The sequence below is a fragment of the Rosa chinensis genome, chromosome 2 (genome assembly GCF_002994745.2).
Source record: "Rosa chinensis cultivar Old Blush chromosome 2, RchiOBHm-V2, whole genome shotgun sequence".
NCBI lineage: Eukaryota > Viridiplantae > Streptophyta > Magnoliopsida > Rosales > Rosaceae > Rosa > Rosa chinensis.
The window spans coordinates 28233718-28246239 of NC_037089.1; positions in this window are offsets into that span (position 1 = coordinate 28233718).

Consider the following 12522-nt stretch of genomic DNA (forward strand, 5'->3'; position numbering starts at 1 on the left):
AGTTAGGATTTCTCTAGTTAGGGCGTTTGGAAGATAGTTCTTGTTTCCTATAATTAATTCAACATTATAATCATACTGGTTAAGAAATAATTGCCAATTTGCCAATCTTCCTCTATCAGCAGCTTTATCAAGTTTAAAATTTTTAAAATTTTTTACTCTAGCACAATCGGTGCGTACATTAAAATGTTTTCCTAGAAAAGTTGGAGAATTTAAAATTGTTTTCTTGACTGCCAAGATTTCTTTTTCTCCTGTAGGATAGTTTTGTTTTGTAGGGCTGAACTTGCCACTACAAAATTTATAGATCTTTTCAATGTTAGTTCTACATGTTTTTGCTAGAACAACACCATACCAGTAATAATCACTAGCATCAGTTTGGAGTATGATTTCATCATTTTCTTCTGGTTGTTGTAGAGGAGGGAGATTCTTGCAGAGAGATTTTATCTGCTTCATAATTTTTTCATCATCTTCTGTGAAGTTCCATTTTCTTTTGGAACTTGTTTTAGGGGGTAACATCGCTGTTAATCTTGAGATTTTGGGAATGAAATCTCTTCCATAGTTGATGACTCCCAAGAATCTTTCTAGACTCTTCGCATCAGAAATTTTATCTGGGAATTTCCAGATTTTCTCAAGGATGTGGTGTTGGAGTTTTATCACTTCATTCTTGATATTTATAGGGCTAAATACTAGTTAGTACCCTATGGTTTAGGTCCAAAATCAATTCAGTCCCTGAACTTCTAATTTCATCAAAAACACCCCTGCACTTTCAATTTTGATCTAATAGGTCCAATTCGTTAATATTCTGTTATGGGTTCAAGTTATAGTTGGATTATTTGTTGAAAAACTATTTATTTTTATTAGTAGGACTCACTCCTAAATTGACCATGTAGACCACCTTGACACCACATCATAAAACATAGGCCATATATGAGCCACATTAACAAGTAAATAACTCAATTGTCGGAAAACTAACAAATTGGACCTATTAGATCAAAATTGAAAGTGCAGGGTTTTTTTTGATGAAATTAGAAGTACAGGGACTGAATTGATTTTGGACCTAAACCACAGGGTAGTAATTTATATTTAGCCCATATTTATACCAAAAAAATCAACTTCATCTAGGATAAAAAAGATTTTATTTTCTCCTAGAATGATTCCATGTTAAATTATTAACTTAACAACCTTGTAAAGCTGTTTCATGTGTTCCTTCTCTGTTTTTGGAGAAGACCAAAATGTCATCGATATAAACAACACAGAATTAAGCAACATGTTTGAAGATGTCATCCATCTTTCCCTGGAAGATTGAAGGGGCTTGTTTTAGGCCAAAAGGTATTACTAACCATTCGTTATGACATTGTGGTGTTCCAAATGCAGTGAGAGGAACACTATCTGAATGCATCTTGACTTGCCAAAAACCCAACTTTGCATCGAATTTTGAAAAGACTTTAGCTCCTTTGAGCTGATTGATCAAGACTCTTGCTTGAGCCATTTGATAACCATCTTTAATGGTCTTTTTATTGACATCTTTGTAGTCAGTCACCATTCTAACTTTTCCTCGAGTGAGGGCGCTTCTCGCGGTAGTGGCGAAGGTGTTCCCCGCGGGGGTGCCGTGGGCGGTTCTCGAGGAGGCTGCGAGGGTGTTTCCCGAGGAAGTGGTAAGGGTTCGTTTCGTGGAGTTCCAAGTAGGGTTGGGTCAACTGTGGGTCCCGATATGCCTGAGGTGGAGAATGTTGAAGTGTTGGAGATTTTGTACTCGCCGCGGGGGCGGTTGCTCCTTAGCGATATGCCCATTACTCAGCCCGGTCCGAGTATGACGGAGGAGCAGATCGCTGAAATTAGGGCAACCTGGGGGATTCCGGGCAATGTCTTGTTGCGCCCTTTGAGGGATGGTGAATATTTTAGCCACCCCGAGGTGGGGTGGGCATGCTTTTACAAATATCAGCTCAAGTGTGGGTTGATGTTCCCGATACTAGAGGAGCTGCAGTATTTGCTATCGTGCCTAAATGTATCGCTACGGCAGCTATCGCCAAACGCACTGAGGCAACTGATGGGGGTAATGTTGCTGTGGAAGCTCAGCAGACTGCTATGCCCCAGCATAGGCTAGTTTAAGTCTATGTTTAAGATGCAGTACTTGACGAAAGCTGGCGATAGCGGATTGTAAATTTTAGGACACGTGGCCCCGCTATTATTGAGGACCTGCCATTAAACATTTATGCTTACTGGCGGGGAAGGCCTTGCTTGGTTAGAGGCCGCTGGCAGAACCTGGACATGGTGTATCGGATTCTGACCCGTTTCCAACCCATCTGTGAGTATCGTGATTGCATTTTTGGTAGACTTTTGCCTGTGGTGTATGCTAATAGCATTTCTTTGTATCCTAGTGAGGCAGGAGGTTGACCTGAGCACGCTGGAGCGGAAGTGTGTGGCGAGGGTGATGGGTGCGTTTCCCTGGGGAGCGAAGGGGTTTTATTTCCTGTGTAGGCTCCCGATATACGAGAGGTTTCAGTTGGGGAGGTGTCCGGGTGAGGGGTTCTCTATATTTTGTTTTTGTTTTTTGCTCATGGTGTTAAATCGTTTGTTGGGTTGTGGCCTCGCTAACATTGTGCATGTATGTTGCAGCGGATATGAACGAGGCCTCTAGCAAGAGCGACGCCCCGTACGCTGAAGTCGATCCTGATACCATTATCCAAGGGTTGTTACGAGAATCGGAGATTGCAAGGTGAGTTGATGTTGATCTCCCGGATAAGGTGCGTATGACTGACCATCGGGTGAACATGTTGTTGCCCGACGAGATGTATCTGAGGTTTCCTGATACTGTGCTGGAGTATCTTAATCAACAAGCCGAAGGAGGCTGGTGCCGAGGGGCATGAGGCACAGGTTGCTCAAGAACTGGCACGAAGTCCCCAGGGGCCTCCAAGGAAGGTGGGTGAAATGGGCGAGCGTCCCCAAGTATTTGTTGGCGAGCACCAGTCCCCCTAGACTCGAGATGTAGCGAGACAGTCCCCCCGAGTCTCGGCAGGAGGGGTGGAGCTTGGTGATGTGGCTCGGCCTTTAAGCTAGTGGTTGAGGTGGAGATCTCCATCGAGGAGTTGCTAGAAGAAGTGGAGCGTCACCAAAGCGATACTAGCGCTCGTGCTCATCTAGTGCAGGATGCGGTGTTGGAACAACTGGATGCTGTCTTTGGCAATGACACTGGCGGTCTAGTCTTGCGAGTGGTCATTACTGTTGATAGTGGAGATGAGGAGGTAACCAGTCAAGCTGTAGGCGAGACGGGTCTGATGGTTGAGGTTCTTGAGGTGCAACCGGAGTCTGGAGAAGGCGTGATTGGGGGTGCCCAGGTTACTGAGGCGAGGCCCACGGTCAGGTTGGCGAGGGGGATGGGATCTGAGTAACGGACACTTGTGCCCGCACAGACGGGGTTAGGTTGAAGAAAAGGACAGTATCGTAGCTTCGGCTCTAGAGTCCCCCAGTCGATGTGAGTGTCGATACTCTAGGGGGCAAGAGGTCTCGGACTGAGAATGTATCGTACTCGAGGTCGACGAGTGGGGGCTCCCGGGGTTCTCGCGATGAGGTTGCCGGTGGTCTCGTGTGCACCCTGGGCGAGATTGGAGTTACTGATGGTGCCATCCTGCATATGGTTGCCCACTTACGAAGCTGTCATTGTGACTGCAGTCGTACGAATGCTGAAAATCCTCTCCTGGGGTATCGGGACACTCAGGAGAGGCTGATGAGGGTATGTATTGCTATGAGTTTGTATGTTTTGTTCATTTCTTTTGTGTAGGTATGCTGACACCATGGTGTGCAGTGCAGGCTATGAACATGAATTACCATGCCTCGGCTGAGTTGGTAGCCCACTTTGATTAGGAGATAGCCCGACTGCAGAGGGATCTGAATGCCGAGAGGGGGCGGGCATGCGAGCTTCAGAGTGCACTAGACCAAGGCCAGGTGGAGTGCGAGGATATGAGGCGAGAAATGGATGAAGGGATCGTGAGGAGGATGGAGTTGGAGCGATCACTCGCAGTGGAGGGGGCTCATCATCAAGAGGCCGAGAACTCTATCATTCCGCTGAGGGAGTCCAACTTGGATCTGATCAGGAAGCTACAGCAGGCGGAGGATGGCCTGAAGGCGGTAGATCAAGTTAGGGCCCGGGTTAGCGAGCCTGAAGAGCGCCTGCAAGAGTTAAAAGGGCAAGTTTGGGAATGCGATGCGGAGTTGGAGCTTCGCTTGGCTGCTCTGGAGAGTTTGGCTCATTTTTTCGAGAGCGTAGTGGACTTGGAGGGGCAGGTTGGTACTCTGCAAAGGGAGGTTGACCGTTTGTGAGACGTTGAGCTAGAGGCGGGCGAGAGGGAGGCAGAGATGGAGTGACTGAGGAAGGAGTTAGCTGAGCAGCAGACTTGGGCTAGTAACTTTGCCGAGGTGCGCAGTTGCCGCGACACATTTTGACAAAATCTAGAAGATTAAGAGGGATGGCACAAGTAAGGCGGTGCATCTCTACCTTTGATCAGACCATTTTCAAGAGAGGGTGAACAAGGCCTTCTCGAATGGGGCCCTACACTAAAACCGAGATGATATCACTGCCGGTTGGATTGATCAGGAGAAGATGGTTATGGATATGCAGGCCAAGAAGACGGCGAGATCATTGGCCAGTGCCGCGAGTGGTGGTCGAGGTGCTAGGGTTGTTATCCGGGAACAGGTTGTACCAGAGCATGTGTCGGGCCAAGTTAGCGATCGTGGGGCAGAGGGCTCTACTGGCGAGCGGGAGGCCTGAGTGGATACAGAGGGCGAGGTGCAAGGTGAAAATGTTGGAGAGCGAGATGGAGCGGAGGAGCGAGATCGAGTAGGGGAGCAGACACGTAGTGCCGAAGGCGAGACCTAGCTTCTGCATTGTTTTGTTGTTGTTGTTGTTGTTGTTTTTTTTTTTTTTTTTTGGTGCGAGTAATAGGCTTGCTTGCTGTGTAAATACGTTAGATTTTCTTGAGGCATTGACTGGCTGGTCTGCTTTTTGGTATGCCTATTTTGCATTGGGACCTGAAATTTATGGGGAATAGACATTGTTAGGTAATAGTCCCTTTTGCCTAAACCCTAAAGCCTATCCAAGTGAGAAATCCAAGGACTAAGATTGCTGGAGGTGCGGCGAGTTACAACGATAGAGATCAGGTGGCGATATGGCGGAGCGTGGTGCCATGGAACTGCCCCCAGTCTTTCCCACCGAAGCCTTGCTAGCCTATCAATCCTCCAATTTAGTGATCTTCTTCTGGAGTTCCTCATTTTCTAAGGAATCAGACTTGGTTAGAGATAGCTTGCACGAGACTCAGGAGGACAAACGAGGATAATCGCATGTGTATCGCGCCCGTGCGCTATGGCGTGTATCACATTTGTATTAATGTGCAACATGTTGTCGTTGTGTATCGCTATTGGTCGCAAAGCCCATTATAGTGAACTTTCGTTTGGAGAATGTATCTGTTGATGTTTAAAGTTCAGTAGTAGCTAAACCTTTACTAACGCTGGTCTGATGGGCGGACCGTCATCGATGATACTCAGAATCCCCGCTACCTGTCAAGTAAAATACACAGGGCGTCAGAGGGAGACCGCGCTAGGCGGTCTTTTCTTCTTCGATGCCTAAGTTAGTCGATGTATTTATATTGACAAAGTAACAATAGATAAGTATTAAATGCGTAATGAATGAGGAGAGAGGAAAGAACCTTTTATAGGTAAGGAGGGAATTGATCTTCTCCATGTTTTTGATGTGGGACTGATGTGCTTCAGTCCCCAGCTTCTGAAGCTATTGATGCTAACTTGGCGCGGCACGTGGCGGGGCATCAGCCGTGATTTGGGGGCGAGCCAGGGCTCAGGCGGTAGCCTGTTTGGCTGTGCTTCCGTAGGTCACACAATTGGCGGTGGTTGGTACCGCTGGTGGTATCATGAGCATGGTTCATTATAGCTAATTATGCTTACAAATGCCAATGTAAGTATAAGTCCCCAAAGTCCCCAATCAAGGAGGGCAATCTTGGTTGGGGAGTTGCCTAGCGATACGAAGCGTTGCTTCCGCCAGTCTTGCAAAAAGCATAATTAGCGTCAATGCGTTGTCAACCATGGACTTACTGAGAAAACGCTTTAGACCCTTCCGGGTGGGCCCCTGTTAGGCCCCTCCCCCACTCCCCGACTAAGATAGACCTCCGTTTGGCCAATGTATTGTTTATGGAGGGGAGCTCCGTTAAGCAGAGGGTGTTGGGTAGCGAACCCAATCCTTGATACCTAAGTGGCGGGGGTCAACGTGCCTGATTAGGGCCGTCGGAGATTGTTGACGCCTCCCTCTACCTGTCCTGGAGGATCATGTTTTGACTGCAACGCCACGTTGCGTTCGTTATCAAAGTGAGGTGTTGCCTCGGGAATCGCCGCTGGCGGAAGTCCCTCCACTGATGATAAGTGGCCGGAATTATCGTGAAGACATGCCTGACGGTAGCCTGGTGCATGGCATTGTGGTCAGTGGTGACTGTCTTCCCAGGTGTTGAGGGAGAAGTGGAAAGAGAGAAGTTTCGTTAGCGGAGTTGCGCTTAGCGGATACTGTCGCCTGCAAGATGGAAAGGGAGAAGTTCTGCTAGCGGATTTGAGCTTAGAGGAGACTATCTAGCTTGCAAGATGGAAAGGGAGAATTTCCGCTAGCGGAGACTATCTCGCTTGGAAGATGGAAATGGAGAAGTTCCGCTAGCGGAGTTGCGCTTAGTGGAGACTATCTCGCTTGGAAGATGGAAAGGGAGAAGTTCCACTAGCGGAGTTGTGCTTAGCGAAGACTATCTCGCTGAGTGCTTCCATGATTGAGGATTTTGCTTTTCAATGTTTACCTTGGACAGACGCTTCGGATGGTGCCAGACACGTGGCCTACATGTATTGGATTAGCGTGTGCGATAACGTCTCCTCAGCACGCCCATCGCCTCACCATTAATGTGGATAATTATTGATTTTGAAACTGAGGCGTCGCCTCGGTTAATCCATAGAGTAAGTGTGCTTGTGAGGCATGTGTACCGTTATAGTGCGATGTCATTTTTCAGCGGATGGCCTAGATTTGTTTGACGTTGACATAAAAGAGAGGGAAACCTTGTGTTTTTTCACTTCGTACTTTTTACGTTGTGTCGTCGTCTTCAAGCTTCGCTCTGCGTCCTGAGAAGTACTGCTGAGATTCCGTGAAGATATCCAGTGTTTGGAAGCACGAAGATCTTCTGCCGTGAAGAGAAGTGTTTTCGGTAGCACTCTAGTCTTCATCTTTGAGGTTGGTATTCTGAATCTCATCCCTGTTTTACTGGATTTCTTTGTTTGTTTTTATCGGTTTCTGGGTTTTTTTTGTTCTTTTCAATTTGGGGTACTGTGTTCCTCTCCGCTGTGCTCTGAGGGTGTAAAGCAAGTTTCGGGGATGGGTTTGGTGTTTGGTAGAGGGTTGGGGTCTGGGGGTTTGCTGGATGGTCGAATCTAGGCTTTTGAGTATATGGGTAATCTGTTCTTGTTTGGTGTTTTCTGGGCGAGTGTTCTTGATGCTTCTGGATGTAACTGATAAAGGGCTAGCCTAGATCCTGTTCCAACTGACTGGTTTGAGTTTTAGGGTTTTGGGATGGCTAGCTTCATAGAGATTTCAAGCGGTGAGGATTCCGGGTCTGACGAGTCGCTTAATGTGGCGGATAGGGTTTTTATTGACTCGTTGCTTCCGTCTGCCCCTGCAGGAACTTCCTGGTCCGAACCGCTGGACATTGTACCGCTACAAGCCATACCTTGGAAAGTTACCGTGGGTCGTGCTGGTCGTCCTGAGAGTTCTAGGGCAGGAGAGGATGCTGCTGCTCGCAAGAGGAGGGAGGAGAGACTAGCGAGTAACAGTGCCGCTAGCGGCTCTGCTGATGGGGGGAGAGAGTCTAGCGGGGAAGAGGTTGAGTCAGCCCGGGTTCTCCGCGATGGTACAACGGTTAACTAGGCGGGAGGGCCGATGATGGTGGATGCCGTCAACCGTGTGAAGCAGGTGTTCCGCCTGCCAAGTGTTGTGAAGCTGCGATCGCCGTTGAAGGATGAAAGAGCGTCGGTCCTATCAGCGGGGCATGCCGCCGTGCACGAGGTGATCTTCCTCCAGGGAGTGACACTCCTGCTGCTGCCAAATCTCCAGATTTTGGTCTGTGAATTTGGCATTGCCTTTGGGCAAATTTTCCCTAATATGTGGCCGTTGCTGATGGCGCTCAACTCACTTTGGCGTCTGTTCGGTTGTGAGGTTCCAACCGCGGTGGAGGTGTTGCACTTCTACGAGTTGGTGTAAGTGAAACGCCAAGGATGCAGTGGACAAGTGAATTTGAGTCGCCGCCAGGGGGCACCCAAGCTAATCGAGAACTTGAAGGACTCCATGTCACCTTGGCTGGGGACCTTCTACATTGCCACCAATGGGTGGGAGTACTAAGCCGGGTCGAATGTGGGGGAGCCGACATTCAGGATTAAGTCGGAATTCCAACCTATCCGAGGTTGTCGGTCTGCTGCCGTTTAGAGTTGGTTTTTTTTTTGTTGCATGACAATTCCCCTTGTAATGACCATTGTTTTTTTGTGTGTAGTGGGCATGCGTTATAGCTTGACACGTGATGAAGAGTGCCGCTTGGCAAGGATTCGCGGCTGCTGGCAGAACCACAATTTGCTAGATCTCTGCCTACTTATTGGGTGGGATCAGTTGGTCGATCAGCAACTGACATGAGCCCTTGGTAAGTACCTTATGTAGTTGTGTCTTTGGGTTTGAATACCGTCAGGTTAACCCATTGCTTTGGTACAGATTCTCCGCCGGAAAACAGAGCAAGCCGCGAGGAGTTTGTGAAAGCCATGGACCGCGCTGAGATAAACAATTTCCTGGAGAGCATGTATGCCTCTGGGCTAGAGGCCCAACGGACGATCGTCGATCCTCAGACATTAGCGTTGAGCCAGTCTAAAGTTCCATGGTGTTGCCGATGCCGCACCACTCACACCTTGACCCAGATGGCTCACCCAGATGGCTCACCCGTGGTGCCGGCAATGTCACTGCTGCGCCAGTGCAGCAGAAAGAGAGGGTGCCCGCCATTAGGCTTGGGTCGAAGGAGAGGGTGGCGGCCACAAAGGGGCCAATGACTATTGCGGGGCTGGAGCTGCAGACGGGAGCACTCCCCTTTGCCGCCGGTGTGACTCGGGTGGCACACCATGGGAAGCGGTGAAAAAACGTTCCGGTCGACGAGGATGACGAGGATGATGTGGAGACCATTGGGGTCCATCAGCGGAAGAAGGCAAGGCAGGCCCCCTTGAAGGCAACAGTGACCGTTGGGCCAGAGGGGTCGACGGGCGACCTCGACTTGTTTGCCGCATATGCTGAATTTTTGACGGGGCCTGAGCGGGAGTTTATCTTCCACCTTTGCGAGCGGCTCGGGTTTGGCGGCCTGGAGGGGATCGTGCGCTCAACCGCCGATAACCAATCGCCCTTCAGCTCGGCCTTTGGACATCTCTTGGTTGGGCTGCATGAATTGTTCCTGGTGGCGTCGGACCAGCCTCGGGTTGAGCGGGAGCTTAGGGAGGAGATCAGGGGTCTCCAGGGGGAGTTGGGTGAGGCCAAGGACAGACTGGCGGATGTGGAGCGGTGCCTGACCAAAGCAGACTGTGGTGCGGCGGACGCCGGTGGCAAGTTGGTCGTTACCGTTGAGCAGGACTTGGAGCAGAATGACCTCGTCTCCAAGCTAGAGCAAGATATTGCCTTGTTACAGGATCGCGTGGCGGCCAAGGATAAGAAAGTTGAGATTCTTCAGCGGGAAACCGCCGCCAGGTCCACTGAGGTGAAGAAGCTGGAGAGCGAGGTTGCTCGCCTGGGAGCTGAGGGGGAACGTGTGGCAGCCATCGCTGTGGCGACATTTAAGCAGTCAACGGAATACAAGAAAGCCATGGCCGAGGCTGCAAAGGCCGGTGCCATGGCCAATGTGGAACTGCTGAACCAGAAGGGCCCCATTAATTGGGTCAAGGCATCTCAGCTCGCCCGGCCATCTGGTCAGAATGCGCCTCCTGCGAGGGATGTGGTTCTTGTTGAGGCTGAGGGTGCCTGCTCAGGTAGTGGTATGAGTGGTACTCGTCCAGCGGACGATTCTCAGCGAACCCCACCTCCTACTCAGTCTAAGGTCTCCCATGCTGGCTTTCTGGCCGCCCACACCCGTACCATTATAATGCCGAGCCCTACTGCTAGTGGGTCCGATCAGACAAGCGGTCAGTCTGAGCAACAACCGCTGCCAGAGGGCGAGGCTGCCACTGATGCCCTTCAGCCATAAAGATGGCTCCAGCACCTGAAGTAGTGCCGCTGAGGCTTTTGTCTTTTTTTTTTTTTTTTTGCGCCGCTAAGGCCTATTGTAACTGAACAATATTCTTGGGCGGGGAGTCCCGACCCTTAATATATAGTTGGTATTTATATTGAGATTTTTTCAAGTGTGGATGCCTTTGCTAATTGTATTGTTTGAATACTTGTGAACTGCTAGAGTTTTGGCTGCTGTTTTGCGACTCAGTGAAACATTAAAGGGATTAAAATTGTTCCAAGTGCATGATGTAGTGGACGTAATCCGCCTAATATTGTTGGCGTTGCCAGTTGATTCTTGTGCTTGGACTTGGCGACAATGGTTTGAATAATTCCTCGTTTCATTGATAGCTGATATGTTAGCGTTTACAAAAAAGTGGGGTTGTACCCGTTGGGTAGCTTCCCTTAGCTAAATATTGAGTCAAAAATTTAGCTGAGTCAAAAATTTAGCTAAGTCAAGATGCTCTAGGGTAGCGGTATGACTATTTGTAGTAATACCGAAGGTGTTTGGTATTCCAAGGGTGGGTCGTTGTGATACCATCTTTGTTCATCAGGTAGAAGGTGCCCGGGCTAGCGACTTCCACTATTTTATATGGGCCCTCCCAAGTTGGGCGGAGTGCTGTTGGCGGTGGAATGACCTTCTTCGTTACCCAGTCCCCCAGCTGGAGGTTCCGGGCCTTGACCCTGGCTTTGTAGAAACGCGATACCCGTTGCCTGCTTGTTTTGCAGATTGTGCAAATGGGCCTTGTGTCGTTTTTCTTCTAGGAGGTCTCTATAGAGGTTGACGCCCTCGCCGTTGGTCTCGGGGTAGTAGCCTTCGACCCTGGCGGTAGGTTGAGTTACCTTAATGGGTAGGACAGCCTCAGTTCCGAACATCATGCAGAACGGTGTTTCACCAGTGGCGGAAGTTGGGGTGGTTCTGATGGCTCATAGAACTTCCGGCAGCTTCTCAGCCCATAAACCCTTAGCGTCATCGAACTTCTTTTTTAGCAGTTTCTTGATTATCTTATTTGCTGCTTCGACTTGGCCATTGGTTTGGGGGTGAGCGACAGATGCAAAACTCATCTTGGTACCCAAGTTAGCGGTGAAAGATATGAGTTCCTTGTTATTGAACTACATACCGTTATCTATGATGATGGTGTGGGGGACACCATAGTGGCAGTAGATGTTCTTCCAGAGGAAGTGAGTTACATTAGCGGTGGTTATTGCCGTTAGTGGTGCTACTTCGATCCACTTGCTATTGTAGTCAATGGCAACAATGATGTACTTGAACTGGCCTTTGGCGGTTTGGAATTTACCCATCAAGTCAAGGCCCTACGTTGAGTGAATCCATAGGCCAATGATGATCGACAGTGGTTCCGCCGGGGCATATGGGAGATCAGCATATTGTTGACATTTGTGGCAAGATCTTGATATCCTCCTGGCATCGTCACCGAGCGTGGGCCAAAAGTAGCCTTGTCGCATTGTGCGATTAGCTAAGGACCTGGCGCCTGAATGGTTGCCACATTCTCCGTTGTGTATCGTTGCCAGCACGACATTTCCCTCTTCTGGGGTTAGGCACCAGAGGTTGGGGTGGGTGAACCCCTGGCGGTAAAGCTTGCCATTTTGGATGTTGTAGCGGGTTGCTCTCCGCTTGAGCTGTCGTGCTTTGACCTTGTCCTCTGGCAATGTTCCGTTACGCTTATATTCTATGATCTCGTTCCAACTAGGATTGACCTCTATGTTGAAGATTTCCACTAGGGTTTTTGTGATGCTAGGCCTGTCAAGATATTCCACCCTTGTGTCTGCTGGACTTTGGTGTGGTTGAGCGATTGCTAGTCTTGTTAGGGAATCAGCCTTGGCGTTCTTTTCCCTGGGGATCTGAGTGATGGTGTGAAAGTTGAATTTTTTGAGTAGCGTCCAGACGTATCCCAAGTATGCCTCCAACTGTTGGTCTTTGGCCTGGAAACTGTCGTTGACCTGGTTGACGACTAATTGGGAGTCGCTGAATATGTTGACGCTGTCAGCTCCTGAGTCGATGGTGAGGAGTAAGCCGACAATGAGCGCTTCATACTCAGCCATGTTGTTTGAGACTTTGAAATTGAACTTCAACGCGTATTCTACGTTTATTCCCCTAGTCCTGTCAAGATAACTCTGCCGTCGTTGGCCTTGGCACAAGCGGAGCCGTCCACGTGCAGGTTCCAGTCTGATTGCTGGGGGGCTGGTTCCTCGGCGGT